The sequence below is a fragment of the Megalops cyprinoides genome, chromosome 1 (assembly GCF_013368585.1).
Source record: "Megalops cyprinoides isolate fMegCyp1 chromosome 1, fMegCyp1.pri, whole genome shotgun sequence".
In the NCBI taxonomy this organism is placed as follows: Eukaryota; Metazoa; Chordata; class Actinopteri; order Elopiformes; family Megalopidae; genus Megalops; species Megalops cyprinoides.
In genome coordinates this window covers 64,445,151-64,463,515 of record NC_050583.1, presented here as the reverse complement: position 1 = coordinate 64,463,515, position 18,365 = coordinate 64,445,151, and positions in this window count along the sequence as shown.

Here is an 18,365-nt window from a genome sequence, read left to right as displayed (position 1 = left end):
TTTTCCAATGTGAAATGCACCACTGAAGGAAGACTGCTTTTTATTTAAAGGATCTGTATCGCCTCATCTTAACCTCCAGATAACAATGATGGAGTTCTCTGCTTTGATGATCTGGCGTTTTTGGCTCTGCTTTCATGGATCACCATTCCTATTGCTAATTGTAGTAAACTGAAGTTTGAGCCCAAGTGTTGTTTGTTAACCACAGTGCCAATGAAATGGCCACACAGATGAAAGATAATGAGGGGCTATGGTGGCTTCTGAATTGTATTGTGTTCAGAATGTCATGAAATCTCATTGTTCAATTTTCAGGGAATCCAGGGCCTAAATCTGAAACAAATCTGACCAGTGCATTAATAGATAAGTGAATATAATGTGGTCATCAAGTTTCAATCCATGGTCTAAGATGCTTTGTCATCAGCTTATGTGTGTGCATGTTCATTTATGTATTCATTTTTTTTTTTTTTGTCTTTTAAGCTCTTGTAGTTATGCACATGTGATGCTGCGGAACTTGAACTGTAATAAAGAAATGTTTACCTCAGTAGCTATCTACAAACTTACCCTTTTTCTTTTTGTAATTTATATAAATGCAATAGCTGAATAATTAATAATGCAGAACAATGTAGAGATTAGTTGACTTATATGATAAATTAAATTTCATTAAAAAAATGAAGATTATAAAAGTGTGTTGATACAAATAATGCTTCTCAAAATGCTTTCATTTAAAATAGATTCCCCATATGAAAATGGTTTGAAAATGGTAATTATATAAAAGAACCCTTTATGTTATTTGATGTTGTAAGTATCACTTGGCCACAGAAAAATAAGAAATAAATGACATGTACAGTATGTCGTCAACAAAGTTATAGTTATATTGGCAGGCATACCCCATACCAATAAAACAAGAATTAGGACCTTTTCAGGGCTATCCACAGAAATAGCTGCAATGATCCTTTGGCCTGACTCATTACAAACATTGACCATACCATCTGAACACAGTGATAGTATATATTTCTATGTGTACAACTAATATGGATCGACATATGTGATGCTACTGCAAGACCTCAAAAAGTAAGTGGCTACCATCTTTGTTGAGCAGTGGAGCTAGCTAGCTAACTAGCCAATAATTATCAAAACACTAAAAATGTTGGTTTTAATATTAATGGACTGCATTAATATTATATCAGTATATCTGAAAAAAAATCTCATATATTTCAGATAGGATAAATAGATAGTTTGAAACACTACATGACTATCACCATCTATTTCTGTCGTGGGGTTTCACAAAACAAGCCTGGTGTATCAAAAGATTAGATTTAAACAGTATAGCCACAGACAGTTTCAATTTGAATTAAATGTACTGTATTCACTATTGGGTATGAAGTGGCTCATGAATACAATTCCTTGCAAGCACCTCAATATACTGTATCAACTTTTGAACTGAAATGTAGTTCACATAGCTTTTAAGTAGCACAACTGAAAGTAACTGTAAACTTCCAAAGCCAGTCTTTGACAACCAGAGTTTTGCAAAATAGTGTGCATAAATACTAAAACATATTCAACATTCTGTTTGTGGACAAAGTGTTCCAGTCCGCTTGCTGTTATCCTCCCTGAAAAGGTTTATGCAGTAATTCTTTGCCAGGCTGCTGCCTTTGCTTGTAGTGATGAGGACTTGCTGAGAAAACACCGAATTGCAATGTCCTGTTTATTCTTCTCTTGCCAAAAATGATGAGGAATATACTATTCTGTGGTGTGCAATTAGTGTACATGCTGTATCTGAGGCTGTCAGGAATCAATTCACCTTGCTCCACTTAGAGAATTTTCCCTCCTAATTTAAAAAACAATAAGTAAATGTGTAGATAGGTATATGCAGTAAAATTGACAGGCCCCTCAATGTTGTTTTTTTAAATTTGCCATGAATATACAGTATAGCTGGCATGGTCTGAAAAGAATAATCCAATTAAATGATTTAGAACAAGTCTACTGCATCCAAAAAGCGTGCATATATCTACAATTCAGTGCCTCCACTGATATGTGGCACTGATATGTGATCAGTAGTCATTGTTTTTATTATTATTTCTTCATTTTATTTTAAGAAATTGATTTGCATTTTTGTTATTATATTTTAGGGATTGGCAGCAAAAGGGTTGGTTAGTTTTTAATAATGTACTTTCAGAATTAGAGATGTACACTTTCAGTATACCCCCGAGTCTTAACATAGCCAATAAGAACACAATACAGGTACAATCCTTTAGTCAGCACCATGTGTTGTGACTGCTGACAATGCATATGGAAGTGCATAATCAATTTTAAGGCATGCACTTTCCTACAAGACCCTGCAGAATATGAACACCTCAAGACAAACGGCTTGTACTTTGCCAAAGCAAATTTATATCAACTGTAGTGAAGGAAACACCCACGGTAGCCTTCTTTAAATATTAATCCGGTGAATGTCTCATTAAAATATGTGTTAATTAAATTATGAATTAAAATATATTTCTCCTAACACAATCTGTACACATTAAGCAAAACGTCCTAAGATATCTTTTAAAATGTGCCCTTTTCAATCAAGCATCGCTATTGATGCAGTAGGTGTGATAGGCCTGCATCTGAAATCCTTCTATACTGTAGCTTTCATAATAGTATGCATATTGGTCTTTTGCTCATAAAATAATATGGGATGCTTAGTGTGTTTCCCATGCCATATGACCTCATGCACATCCACGCCATTGGTAATTAATGTGTACACACGTAAGTATCTGTGTTCTGATGAGTATGGTGAGTATCTGTATCTGATTCCACTGAGGAAGTAATCTGGAGTATATCGTTTAAGTGTTGGGGGATCTCTTGCCCCCCTCTTGGTCCCTCTACTGTGATCACATCCTGTTTGGGTAAACCCAGTCCTCATTACAAGTAAATATAACATTCCTTTCCTTTGACCACTGATTAAAAGGAAATATGCGTGGGGCTCCCACATTCACCATGAAGTAAATCGGGCTGCACTTTGCCAAAATATACTCTTGTGTAAATTCTGATAGAATTAATATAGTATTCTGCAAGTGATGAGAATGTCCGTAGCATTCTGTAACATTATAAAACCATGTAACTAACCCATATAACTGGAAAGATGCAAATCATGGCCACATGCGCTCACCTGAATAACTCATTTTCCACATATGTCATGTTTATGTTGTCATGTAAAGGAGGCTTGTGGCTTTCAATGTGTCAAATACATCATAAGTAAACATAAAATTGGCTTCTCTAAAGCAGCTCAAAGTCTGCCTGTATTTTTTGCATCACCAGCAGTTCTTTTGTTTACTTCAAAAATAACTCCAATTCATCTCTGTTCAGGAAGTGGAATTTTTTTTTTTTTTTTTTTTTTGGTGTGTATCAGGAATGTGGGTTTTACATGGTGTTCAGTTAAATTCCACTAAACAAGCAGATTGCATGTCACGAAGATGCAGTCTTTGGCTACTGTATATTCAGAAGTACATCTCTCTCAGCTCAGCTAACCATGCAAGACATGGAGCAAGAAAAGAGCAAATCTGATGATTATTGAAAGCATCTATTAATAACAAGCGCAATTTAGTATTATATCTACTTGAATTCCTGAAATTGTATATTGTTATAGATGATTATTTTTGTAACTAGTAATTTGTTGTTGCAATCTACAATAGGTTGCATTTATTTTGTGTCAGTATTTGTGTAAATATTTATTTATGTTTATGGGGCATACAAAATGAAGACGACACTTTTATCTAGCTTTCAAAATTCTGAACATACTTTTGCCTGACACCACCTTTTCATATTTCAAAGCAATGGAATGTTCCTCTGACATGGTTTTTATATGTTTACAATCCAGACAATGTACACAGAGATACCTTAGCTTAAATACGTGCTTTTGGAGGGGTATTCAAGTGAACTGATTTTGTCTTTGACAAGCCAGAATTATTTTATGCATAAAATGCCAAATCCAATACCCCGTGTCACGGGCAGGACTCCTGATGGCACTTTGCATTAGGCAAATTAGTACTGAACAAAACGATGCATGGCATGTGTGGATAGCTATTACAGATGCAGAGTAGTATGGAAAACCTGAGGAGAGTCCAAAGCATCAAAAAATATTGCTGGGTGCATAGGGTTAATGGTTTAGGTCCTATGTGGGCTGAATTAATGGCTGTGTCCTCTTTGTCCAAAATGGTATACGGTTCTCATTTGCTTGACAACCATGAGAGCATTTTGACACAGTACCCAAGTACCTTACATAATTGGTCCACTTACAGTAAATTTTGTGTCGATGGGTGATCACAGAACTTTGATTGACAATTTGGATGGTTCACCTGAGGGTTTAAATTGATATTTGCTGTGTGGATGCTATAATGTGTTATGTAGTGAATCATACATAGGTGTGGTTGCTTTCTGACTGACACTGACCTATGTAATGATCTTTCCTATGCAAAATGGATGACTAAATAACGGTTGATGTGTAAATAATAAGTGAGCAAAACCTACCCCTAATATTAGCAACTATATAGATAACCAGTGCAATGATACTAATGTCTAACTACTGATGTCACTTACTGTAAATAACATATCCAAAAATAAAAATGTCATGTGAACACCCAAAAGAAGTACTAAGTAAGTTAGTGGAGTAATGAGGTTCCCACATGATTACAATGTTTTACTGTTCATTGATTAAATCAATAATTTGTTAATTTCACTAAAGAATGAATGGATAAATAAATAAATAAATAAATAAAGTACTCTGTCATTCCATAGTGTAGATATTCCAGTTGTAACCATGTTGTGTGGAGTAATATTTGAAAAAATATGTTTGTTTTCCTTTCTTTTTCATGATTCATACATCATACATGCTTCTCACAGTTATCAGGGGCTCAGAACCTTTTAAAATATTTTTCTTGAAATGTTCAAGAGAATAAACATCCTCCTTTCTACCAAATATGGCTAGTCAGGGCTTGTATTTTTCTAAGATTCAAAATGCGCACAATATTAGGATATTTTCTTTCATATCTTTCATTTCTTTCAGATCTTCTTTCATATTTATAATCATTGATGATGTCAAACACTTTTGAATATACATAAAGACTGGAGCTCCATGAAAATACACAGATGCGGTGTCAAATATTAGTTATGAAAGGAATTATAATGAGGCAATGATATGTCTAGCTCAGATTAGAATACATTTTATTTCTCATTCTTTAATTATTCTCTCCTGATCTGGGTAGAGTGTAACCGTGATTTGATTTTCACCCAGTGATCATTAAAACATCTTTGTCACAAAGTAGAGTGGTCTTACAGGCAAAGGAGGTGATAGGGATCACACAAAGTCACTGATGTGAAGTAGAAAAGGTGAATGTATTGTGGCGGCCCAAAAAAAAAAAAAAAAACACATTCCCAGGCATGTGATGATGTGGCAAAATAAATAAATAAATAAATAAAATCAAGGTCCATAAATCCAAAACAAACACAAACAAAGCAAACACTACTTTACAGTAGCTTAAAAGCAGCTTAGGGGAACTACCAGCTGTCTAGCTCGCAACAAAATCATAATGTCAGCAGACTCGCAGGGTTCTGGAACATGGCCCTGCCTATACACAGCCCCACCTTCAATGAGACCACTGCTAGCAAACCATTCTTACCTCTGAAATAAGTATTTAATGGTTTTAATCCAGCAAACTGCTTCTCTTATTGGCTTGCCCCCCCCCCCCCCCCCCCCATGAGTATAGCACAGGTTCACATTGTTCAGCTATTGTAGAATATTTTCTTCCTTGCCTCATCTGCAATGGTGTCATCAAGATTCATGCCAATAAAACATAATAATGTTCATAATAATTGTAGTTATTGTCTGTTTGTCTGTCTGTCAGCACAGAAGAACACAGTTATCAGATAAATTCCACCCACTCCATCTACTGATATACATATCCATGAGAACAGACTTTTATTTTATTCATTTATTTTGCTTTTAATGAATGGAAGAATTATAGAAAGGCAGAAAGGCCCCGCCTTTGGTAGGAAAGGCTTTGATTTTTCATAATAATTTCTAAATCTTCCATAATTTTAATATTTCTTAACCTACCCCTATGGGACAGCTCAGCAGTACCATTTAAGGTAAACAAGCAAATCGTGTTGCAGAAAAAAAAAGATGAAACACTGATAGGTGGGGGAAAAGATAATAATTCTGTCCAGTCTTCTATAGATAAAGGTCAGTTACTCAATAGAGTAACAATGAAGAGTGGTGGCGACAACTGCCTACTTTACCATTATTATCTCTGGGGGCCACGTTGTCTCTGTTAAGCTTGCCAGATTCAGTTTCATCTACATATGCTTTTTTATAACATTCCCAATATCCATTAGCAATAAAAGTTTGCTACATAATATATTGATTATTTCCCTTACTGAATAAAAAGGGGTGAACTGCAGTGTGATGCAGCTGCAAATGAGAAGGTTCAGTCCTGACTTAAAAATTTACTTATGTAAGAACATATTGGACCCACAAGCAAATTCAATTAGGCTCACTCTGTGTATATCTGTGTACACACAGCTATCTTTGCTACTTTCTAAATTTAATTACCATACGTCCTTATCTCAAACTTTGTTATCTCTTCAGCTGATTTAAAATGCATGGAGAGCAATCCTTTGAGATCACAAATTCATAGTGAAGCAAATAAACACATAAAAATCAAAATATGTGCTGGCACATGAATCATACTCTAGCATACCTTTATCTGTTCTGCCTGGCAGACCATATGTGCTGCAGGAAGGCCCTTGTGAAACATCATGATAAATGTGTCCGCTGCACTCGATTCAACCACCTTCCAAACACGGTTGAAGGGAGGGACTGCAAATGTATTGGAAACACCAAGGGAATTCAGTGTTGATGGGTGCGTATAAATGGAGGCCCTTTAAGTACCGTTCCCTAGTCTCTGCCTCTGGAGATTTCACAACTCCCGATGGACCAAATGTATTGAAATCTTTGGCTTTCCACATACATTACTGAATTAAATGCATATCCGACGCCTGAACAAGCTGTGCCCAAAAAAAAAAAAACTGCCTGGAACGCATTAGCTGTTCAGCATACTTAATGGATGAAAAGATATGGGCCGTTCTGTGCGCATGGTTTGTATGTATAATATATGTACTGTACAGGCATAGAGACAGTCAGGAGGAATATAAAAAGGTGTTGGAGCAGACTGGCGGTGTATGCTCCTCAACGTAGCATTTAGTTGGGGTGTTAATGAACCCTCCGAGTGGATAGTAAAAAGGTAATTGCATAATTATTCAACTTTGGCTCTCTCCACTCTTCCTTTTATTTCTTCTCATTACCCAGCTGCACACCATTTTTGTGTTATGCGTCAAATGGCAAATCCATTTGTATTTATTACGAATGCTGATCTTCAAACAATGCTTGCCCATCTTACCTCTGTGTCAGTTTTATGTCTAAAGTGCTTCTGTGTTGTGTAGTGTAGGCATGAATTTAGACAATCATGATTCCATACTTGGTCCGTGCCTCTGTCCAGCTATTGACCAAATGGATGTTTCTGTAGGTAAGTAGTGTGCTTTATCTAATTGCAGAAGGGAATGGGCTCAGCTTGGCAGATTGATTCAGTGTGGGACCAATTGATTTATTTGAGCAGTTGGCAGGGAATGAGATCATCAAAGTGGACAGATGTCACTTCAAATGTTCACTGCACTCTGTGGTCGCCCTTTTAAAGCTTCCTAATCTTTTGTGTGTGAGCATGTGAAAGAGGACTTTTCTATTACCAGCTTCTATTCACCACCCACTGACCAGTTATTGATCACTTACCCAACCGATCTCATCCTGTTGAGCATGCATGACAAATTGTCTAAAGTGTGACTAGGACTTTCATATTTTAACCTGCATTCGAAACATTCGCTATCTGTCATTCAAAGTTTACTTTTTCACAGAAATGTTTTCTTGAAATACCAATTATTATGTTTTAAATTCTTAGGGAAATCTGATGTATTTGGAGGTCATGGAAAACACTTGAGGTCCCCTGATTGGGGAAAAAAAAACAAAAACATTAAAGCAAAGTAGTTTTCTTTTTGAAAATGCTGCATGCTATCATTCAATGTGTATTAATTCTGAAATCTATAACCTTTCTTTGGGCTTTGTACAGAGGTTTCACTAAACATGCAATTGGAGATAATAACAATGGATGAATAGAGTGGGAACTTGAGCAGAATTGTGTTAATTTACTGACCGTTATATATATGCTAACTTGCAGAATGTTGCAGGAGATGTGAAAGCCATGCCAAAACAGAAATATTGTCTGAAATATTACAAAAGAGTTACAAAAAGAGTTTATTACAAAAAGTTTATAATCTGTGTTCAAGGTCTGATAACTGCTTTTGCTGACCTCCACAGGAATTCAAGTGGTTATGTGTGTAGGAAGAATTATTATTGCATCCCTTGTGACCTGGCTTTGTGTCATTATATACTTATTAAGAACAACACCTTTCCGATTTTTCGTGACGAGCTTCTTTAATGTTCCACTTTTTTCAATTTATAACTATGGCCTTGTCCAGACTTTTACCTGGGTGTCCAGACTTTTACCTGGTATAGTTCTTTACACGATTTACACTGTTTTGTCATAGGAGTAAGACCTTCAATGCAATAAACAATAGCTGATTTCAAGCTTCATTTTGCTTTAACTGTGTCATAGGTTTTGTGAGAGGGGTGCTGGTGTTAGCCTATGTTGCATTCCTCTTGTTTTGTGAATATCATTGACCTTGGTGAATGCTCAGTCTCCAGGGTTACGCAATTGAATTTGACAGCCATTAATCTCAGTACTTTGGCTCTGGGTGGTGTTGCATTTTCCCCCACCCAACTAACAGAAGCTCCAGCCAATCTGATGCCGGCTGTAATTTAACCGGTTCAGAATATCAAGGAAACAACATTAAGAATTAACAAGTGGTGCCTGTTCAAAATGTAGCAGGCAACACAGAAGGTAAAGATGACCATAATCCTTGGTTCATTCCAAAAGAAACTTGCAATATATATATATTTTTAAAAAAAAGGTTTTAACTTATATTTTTTCCTCCTTGCTATTTAACTAATGAAATCTAATATGCATGACTCTGCAAGCACATGCATTTTACTTACATTGGTCCGTTAAAAAAAAAAGGGCACAGTCTTTGAAACTTTGTGATCCATCACCATTAATTAGCATTTGTGTTTTATGGGCCATGTTACTGATCCCGGTGTGGTCCTTGGCAACTTGATGAGCGTTTAGCATCATGGGTTTAGCAGATTTTTGGTGGCCAAGGCTAATGAGGCCTGGTGACTGTGATGGAGCCAGATGAGGAGACAGCTCTGCCAGGTACATTACTTTCATATCACCCAAGTTTAAAGATTCATTTAATTATGACACAGTAGTTAGATTCACCACAATTTAAATATCAAATTAAACGGTTTTTATGGCCCCTGTAATAAACGGTTCTTTTACAGCACTGGAGATTAAGCTCCATTTTTCTCTGCCGAACTGCAAAGAACATTTAGCAAATCAAATGTAAGCAACTCTTGCACAATGTGACAAATGTTTTTTTTTTTTCAGTCTATATTGAACATAGTTCCATATGAAATAAAGGGCTAATGGACACTATTCTGCGTGTTTGTATGTGTATAGGTGTGTCACCCTTCATTGTGGGTCTACCACTTGATGAACAATGGTTGTAATTCCATCTGCAGAATCTTTTCAGGAGAAATGCCCATCGGGGGAAATTGCTGTCTGGTTTGTTACAGCTAGATATTCATAGCAATGACGTTGTGGTGGCAGATGAAACATGACACATTCACATATATTTTTTGTCTCCATTTTTTGCACATTTTGAGGACATTGTTCACTGTATGATATTAACATTCTTATCTGGTACAGAAAATGACAGGATTATAGAGGTTTCATAAAATAAATAGCAAGTGACAAGTGTCTACATTTGCATTGTGATTATGCCATTTACATTATAATTACAGCTTTTTTTCAGAGGCAGAGACAGGCATAACATTTGTTTTTTGCATTTAATAATGTTACTAATGATATTGTCTACTTTTCATTACAGTGGAGCATTAATGTCTGAATTTTAATATGGTGAAAAGATTTATTTGTAATTAGTATGTCAGAAACTTTCCCTCTTGTGTGTACTGTGTTCCTAAAATTATATTGTTATTTCTGATTTTAAAATTCTGCCTTCATTAATGGATTTCTTTGTTGATTTTTAAATCTTATTAATTACAAGGAGGCTTTTGTGGGTATCAGTTTGTTACTTCATATTTACCTTTCATGTTCAGAGGTAAATTTCCAGAATTGTGCTGTACATAAATAATCTCAATGCATGTGGGAGGCTCATTTGCATACAAAAACAAGACTCAGACCATATTTCTAATAAGCTCATCATTTATAGCATGCACTCTTCAAAAAAGACCTTGCCTTTCCCCTCGACTTAACATTACACTTATTTTAATACCCTGTCTCTATTTATCTGTCTTTTTAACAATGTCTAAAACATTGTTATCGGATTCATCGGATTGTTATGCTAACTTTCTTATTGTCTAAGCCTTGGAAAATGGTTGGTTTAGATTTCTGCTTCCACTTGGAGGTGTTGCATGTCATCACTGCAGCAAAGGGCCTGTGTTGGTTTTTTTTGATCAGCTTAAAAGGCACCGATGATAGTTATACGGGAAATAAAAAATCCTGGGTAAGTGAACTGTTGGACATACTGTGTGTTTAAAATGAGTTGTGTACGAGCCATTGACTTTGTGTACACTACATTCCAGCCCTACATTCAGCTGCACACTTTGCCCAAGTTTCATATTCAGCCACCTCAGAACACTTAACTAATTTAAGTATCTGTACCCATGCACATGTTTAATCTTAGTGTTTATTGTAGCATTTTATTACTGGGAATGTCTCTCCCACCTCTCTCCCCATATTGACTGGAAAAACCTGGCTTGACATATCTTCAAAACCAATGCATGTGTCACTAAGTAGCTAAGTTTGTTGCATTGTGTTTCAAAGTCAGAACTGCACTGAATGGGGGGGGGGGTAGGACTGTGGGTTGGCCAGCAAAACAACTGACAGATTATCTCACAAGTAGTAATCACCAAGCAATACCACAAAATTCACTGTGCCAAGATGGTCTACAATTAAGATGGGTTGTGACTTGATAGCAATTTGAGGTGGTCTAGAAGACACCACTGACTACAATTGAATGCAGTTGTACTTTCTGAAATGCAGCAAAAAATTACAGTTCTTTTCGAAAGGCATGTGAAACTGCAAATGACTTCCATCTCCAGACACACTATGCAGTTTTTGGTTTGTTCTAATTCCTTAGCACTCAGAATGCTCTCGGCCACAGTTTGTCCAGCTGGGAAGGGTGATTTGGAGTAGGTCATGAATTGTGCTGCTTTTCAGTGATTCTCACCACTATGTAAAGAAGTGAATCAAAAAGACATAAAAAATGTTTTGCTACATCTTGAATCACACTAAGACTTCAGCAGTAGGTAGTATGGTGGGTGCTTTTTATGTACAAGTTGAATAATTACATTTTTGGCAGTTGACATTTCTCATTCGCTTCAACCTGTTCAGTGTGCCATACACCTTTTAAGAATTTGAAATGCATGTTCCTTGGATAAAACCAGTCATTAAAGCTTAAATGAGTCATTTTCTTGACATGATTTGATTTTTGTGTTTGGATATCTTGGACATGCAGGCAAATTTCTTTCTAAATTACATACATAAGGATTTTTTTGAGAATCAGTGCTGGAATAATTGAATAACCAGTGCCATTAAGCATGAATGATAACACTTGTGGTATTAGAGACTTATTTATTTCAATGTATTTACTATGTCAGACATATAACAGTGCATTACAAGTTGCTCAGCTCTCTTGATCTTATTCTTTGTGTGCTTGAGTCTATGTGGTTAAGGGGGGGAGGGGGGGTGTCTGCTTATTTCATATGGATTGAAATCATAAGAAAAAAAAGCAAATACATGCCTTTCTATACAACAAATGCACAGTTACAACCCCACCTTCATGTTATCATTCCCAATTAAAAATGCTTTGTTTTTATGTGTTCTTCTTCCCAGAGGTATATCACTGTGATAAAAGTCAACAGTACTTTCCAGACCTTGTGGTCAGGGGTGTCAGAATCCCTCTTTCATTGTAGGATTAATTAACGGGAACTGGCTATGGCTTGCCTGACAGCCTTGCTGCCAGAGTCCTTGTCACCTCGTACCCCACCTTTTTTTTTGCCTTACTTCTAATTGCTGTGTTTTATTCTAGGGAAATAGAGCCAAATATCCTCTCCTACCACAATAGATGTATTTATTGATTAATGGATTTCTTGTTTGCTTTGTGGTCCACTTAACAATATCAATATTAAAGTCATCTGTCATTCCCTTTCCAAAATGCAATAAATTCCAGGTTTGGTCTTGATGGAGTAATCTGGTAAATCAATGTAATATGCTTACGTGTCAGTGAGGCGGAACTTAGGCCGGGCTAAGTGAATTTGCCTGTGTCAAAGACCATCTGGCTCATGAATACAAAAAAAAAAAATTGAATCTGTGCACCACTCTTTTGGCAAAGGGACAAAAGAAGGTCGCTGACCTCCAATACATGGTGTTGTACTGCATTCACTCCTGCTCTGTATTTTGAAGGCCTTATCTATTAAAAATTCAAATTTCTCATTGAGAGTTGGGTTTGTTCCAGACCTTCACCTCCACTGAGATTTCTGGAGTTTGAATTTCATATTTCGCGTTTTAGTATCCCTGTTCATCATTCTCGTTCAATCAGTGACCTGGTTCATGCAGGATGTTTTCCTTATTTATGTACATTCAACTGCCCAGAGTGAGAGATCACATCATTGAGATAGGCCCCTCCGGTCTGGCCATTTTTCATGCAAGCTGTCTGTTCACACGTATGAGGAGACAAAATGATTTATGTCCAAGCTGGTGGTTTCATTGTTTGCCACTTATGGTCCAGCATAATTAGTGTATCTGTCTCACATTTGTCCTGGTTAACAAACTGTTGGCGGTGTATAACATGCATCTCCAATTTCATGTTGTTGCATCGCCAGTCCTTACAGGAAACCATGAAGGATATACAGTGCATTTTGTTGCAGTCAACGACACTCACTAGTCACCACCATATCTAATCTGCTGTTGTCTACAAGTGTCCTCCTTTATTTTTGGATATAATACAGTTTTGCCTTAATATGATTGGACTGTTTGCTGTGACAAGATGACAAAATGGCTCTCGCATTTGTGTCTTTGAGGCTGAATTATTACAATGCCCTGCTTTAAACCAGCTAAAATTGTACCCTTAAGGCAAGAATTCAATATGACAGTATTGAATTCGATATGCCATCTCAATGCATAAAACAAGAAATGATACAAGATTCATCAACTGGGATGTATTTTCAGGGCAAAACTGTGTCACAGGGAGAATGACTGAATTAGCCAAATTGTGTTTATTTTGCTTTGTTCTGCAAGTGTTATTACCTCCTATATGCTCTGCACAGTGGTTTGTTTCATTTTTTCCCAACAAAAATGTACCTTTCTGAATAAAAGGTAAAATACTATACTGAATAAAATACTATACTATATGCTATGTATATAACCATAGCACAAGGATGGTAACTTCTCCATCTCACTATTCTCATTTATTTATTACATGACAACTACAGAAGTACTACACAGTGCATGATTGCACAAACATCTTTCTATTTGTTGTATTTTATACCTCTCTATTTATTTTATTCAATTTATTCTTTTGTTGTTTTTGATGTGTGCCGGACGGCGCAGTTGTGACACTCAAATTTCCTTCGGGATTAATAAAGTATTTCTTATTCTTAAAGCTGGATTTTTTTTTTTTTTTCATCACAAACCAATTGTTTCATCTGTTGGCTCTGCTACAGTCATTCAAGTTTTCAATTAATCCTGATAATTCAGCATCAGTGTTAAAATTATATTTCAGAGCTGTGCAGAGAATTCATCAGTTGTTTGTATAATGAGGAACTTACACATGAGCACTGCTTTCAGCAATGGCTTATAATATAAATGCCCTTCACAGTAAAGGGTATTTTTTTTTCTCCCTAGACATTTTCGTCTTGCTGATAATCCCATCATTTTGAAAATGAATAATTGACCCATCAGCATTCCCTGCAATTATGTCAAAAGCTGAACTTTATCTCAGTTTATGAAATGCACACTCAGAATGATATTATGCCTTGGAATATTTTAAATAAGGTATTCAATAGATATTGGAAATGAATAAGCTTGGTATTTAGAATTCATGTCTCAGAGAAATGTGCTGATTGCTTTTTCTAAAGATACTCTCTATGTCACTATAGACAAACTAGGCTCATGGCCATGTCAAGAATGTCCTTTATAAGTAGATCAGTTTACTTTTTTGTACACGACATTGAGACACCATCCCATGGGATTTTAAATAGCAGACAGACATCTGTAAGGGCTACTTCAAAGTTGTCATGCTAAACCTCTACTGCTTGCTCAAGTTCTACATCCTGTCATGTTACCTGCCACCTTGAAAATCAAATTTCACATCTAATCACTGTACAATGATTATCGTTCTCACACCAACACTCAAGTGCTAGTCACTGCTGTTTAGCATTCAAAACCCTGCAAATGTTATTGTACCTATAAATTATCTGCTCTTTTATATCCCTGTGATCGTTTTCTTAACAGGCAATATTGCAGTGTTTCAGTATGCAGTCGGTGTGTTTTTATGGCATATTGGCTGGTAGGTTTAATTTCTCTAGGGACTTGATACTTGCTATGTTTTGTAGAGTGATTCTGAGATCAGAATGGGCTTCAGGAATCTAATTACAGCCCGCTCTACACCAGTGGATAAATGTACATTTGACTTTTGAGTTGGAATACTTCCTGTTTATTGTCATCTTAAAATACACAGGGTAAAATGCTGTTGCAAAAAAATGATTTAAAAATATAGCCAGAATGACCCTCACCAGTTTATGACACATATTTTTATCATTATTTCAATAATTTCACAAAACTGCCATCCATGGAAGCAGGAGCAGTGATTGTTATTAGTATAAAGCTATAATATAGTTGAAGTAGGGGGTCACATTTGTTTAGATATGTATTTATGTTTGTCATTGTGGCTACATCTCAACAAATTCTTGCTAGGAGTATAACGGTAATATGTCAACAATTGATTTGATTTGGTTATGCAGAATTAAACACAAAAAAGTCTGGCAGCAGTTTACCACCTATAGTAGTCATGTGTCCCAATATATGACCAGGATTCTGGCCTTAAGGTCCCAGTTGAGCTTGGGGTGAATTCTGTCTCAAAGAAGTGCTGTGCAGGAGTCAACGTTTCTTCATTTAATTTTCCACTCTGGGAAGATTAAACAGAAAAAAGCCTAGAATCGTGGGGTAAACAAGCATCTGTCAGTTAAAACCCATTTCGTAGAGCAGTGTCACCAGACACGGTCGCACCCTTGCGCAGTCTTTGAAGGGCTTGTCATCTCAGGCCCAGCAGTCAGGGGCAGGTCTTAAGCGGCTGAGAGCACCGGATTAGAGTGGCTTATGTCTTTTGACTCTGCAGTGGATCGTTGGATTGAAATTGCTTTGATGGATTTTTTTTTTTCCTTTTTACCACAGGAATTCTTTTTTTTTTGTCCGCATTCGAACAAAGGTTCTGTACAATTTGAAATCTCAAACTGGATCCACCTCACCCCATATGTTGGTCTGCCTTTAACAACAGACACCGTGGATATGTCAAGGGTTAAGGCCACAGCTATGACCCACCTGTAACTGCATGTCTACTGCTTTTCTCATGTAAGTCTCATCATATAGTACAGCTATGTTGTTTCCTCACATTCCCCCAAACACAAAGCCACATCTCTGTCATAGGAAATATTTTTAGCAGTATTATTTTAGGTAACTGTACCTCTTATGAAGAGAGGGACATTAGTTTTGCCAAAATATACTGCCAAGACATCCCTCAAGATTTCTGCTCAATTTGGGATCCCCAAATTCGTGTATGCATGTATGCGCACACTTTTGCCTGGGTTGTCAGGCAAAATGAGCTAACACATCCTGTTAAAGAAGTGTATAAGAGATGATTTGCAGGGCTGATGCTTGCAAACTAATCATATCAATTGAAAGGAATTAACCCACTGAAGCTTCATCATGCAAGGTTGAAGGTTACAAGCAGTGTTAGAAGTTTTCTTGTCAGGACAAGAACATTGACTATGCACACTGTCCTTAACTTTGAGGAAGAAATTTAACTCTCAAAATTCATAGGGGCTGTTGTTATGACTAGCTTCCCTGGCTTGACAAAAACGATGAAAATGGATGATGGTAAAGAAAACCTAATTCTGTGTTGTGTGTGCATAAAAAACAAACAAGCAAACCCAAAAGTGCCATGACGCAGACCTCCCACTCTGAAATGTCGTCTTGAAAGCAGGGCCGGTGCTATGGGGGTGCTTAGGGGGTCGGACCTCAGTGCACCCCCAGTTGTCTCCTTATATCCTAATGCCTACATAGTATTTATTACGTATTATTTTTAAAGGTGTGATGTTTGTGCCCCCCTCCCCCCTCTGTATTTCCTCCTGGCCCTGAGCCTGTTTGCAAGTCCCAGTGATGTCAACACCATTTACAAACGACCAGCAATTTAGTCATGGTCGACCCCCAACAAACCACTATATACTGGTGTCCTGGCTAAATAAGACAGCATTTGCAAATGAAAACAATCGTTGAAAGCCCTCTGACAAAAATAGTGCTAACTACTCTCCCCATCCAGACTGCATCAAAAGCTAGACACCAACATTTCTGTTGTATTCAAAATTGTTGTTGTTGTTGAAAAGGTCACCTTTTCAGGTATACCTGGAAGTGAGGCTACGCCAAGCTGCATAATAACGTTGCAGCACATACCAAATAAAACCCAAACCAAAAAGTGTATGTGTGTATGAGGAGCATGTGTGTGGCCCTAACCCTAACACTGTACACAGCTGTTCATGAGAGTCCTATAACAGCCCCTGCTAGTTGTAGCGAATTTTAAGTCAGTCAGAGCAAGTGTGTTACGTGCTCCATAAATACACATGTATCCATGGGAACACTACATTCCATATTACCACAAAATAGCAATAACTTGTCATTAATCATAACTTCAGAGATACAATGGATATAAAAAGTCTACACTCCCTTATGAAATTTTGGGTTTTTGAAATGTAAAGACAGAAATAACAACAATGTAAATTTCATCTGTACTTTTTCCATCTGTAATGTGATCTTCCAACAAACAAAAATCCAGAGAAAAAAACAAATAGTTAATTATTAGGAACATTAAAAAAAAAAAAAAAATACAACATCCTGATTGTCTGCACACGCTTTCGTAATGGGGGCTCTAGCTGTGGTCAAAGTTAACCAATCATATTCAAAGTCATGCCTGTAGGTAAACAGCATAGACCTGCCATCATTGAAAGTGATTCTGATTAAACCCAGATTAAAGTCAGCTGTTGCTGTAGGACTTGCTTGAATGTTTGGGGTTGCATCCTACTGGGAGAGCCATGGTCCACAAAGAGTTGCCAAAGAAACTGTGAGAGCTAATTGTTGAAAAGTACCAATCAGGAGAGGGATATAAAAGATTATCGAGGGCACTGGATGTACCATAGAGCTCTGTCAAAACCATCACCAGTAAGTGGAGAAAATGTGGCACCACAGAGACATTGCAAAGATCATGATGACCCTCCAAAGTTAATGAGAGGACGAGGAGAAAACTTATCAGGGAGGCTACCAAGAGGCCATTAGCAACACTGAAGGAGCTACAGGAATTTCTGGCAGGTACCTGTCACTCCTTGCATGTGACCACCATCTCTCGTATTTTGCACGTCTGGGCTATGGGGTAGGGTAGTAAGATGGAAACCCTTTCTAACAAAAAGGAACATCCAAGCTCTAAATTATGCCAAAAGAGTCATTCAGTCACCCCAAACCATGTAGGAAAATGTGCTATGGTCTGATGAGACAAAGGTTGAAATTTTCGGCCTAAATTGTAAAAGATATGTTTGGCGCAAAGCCAATAAAGCTCATCATCCAAGGAACACCATACCGACTTTGAAACATGGTGGTGGTAGCATCATGCTTTGGGGCTGCTTCTCTTCAGCTGGGTCAGGGGCTCTTATTCATTATCATGGGATAATGAATAGCTCCAAATATCAAGATATTTTGGCACAAAACCTGCTGGCTTCTGTCAGAAAGCTGAAGGAATTTCACATTCCAACATGACAATGACCCAAAGCAACCATCCAAGTCGACCAAGGCATGGCTTCAGAAAAGGAAAATCAA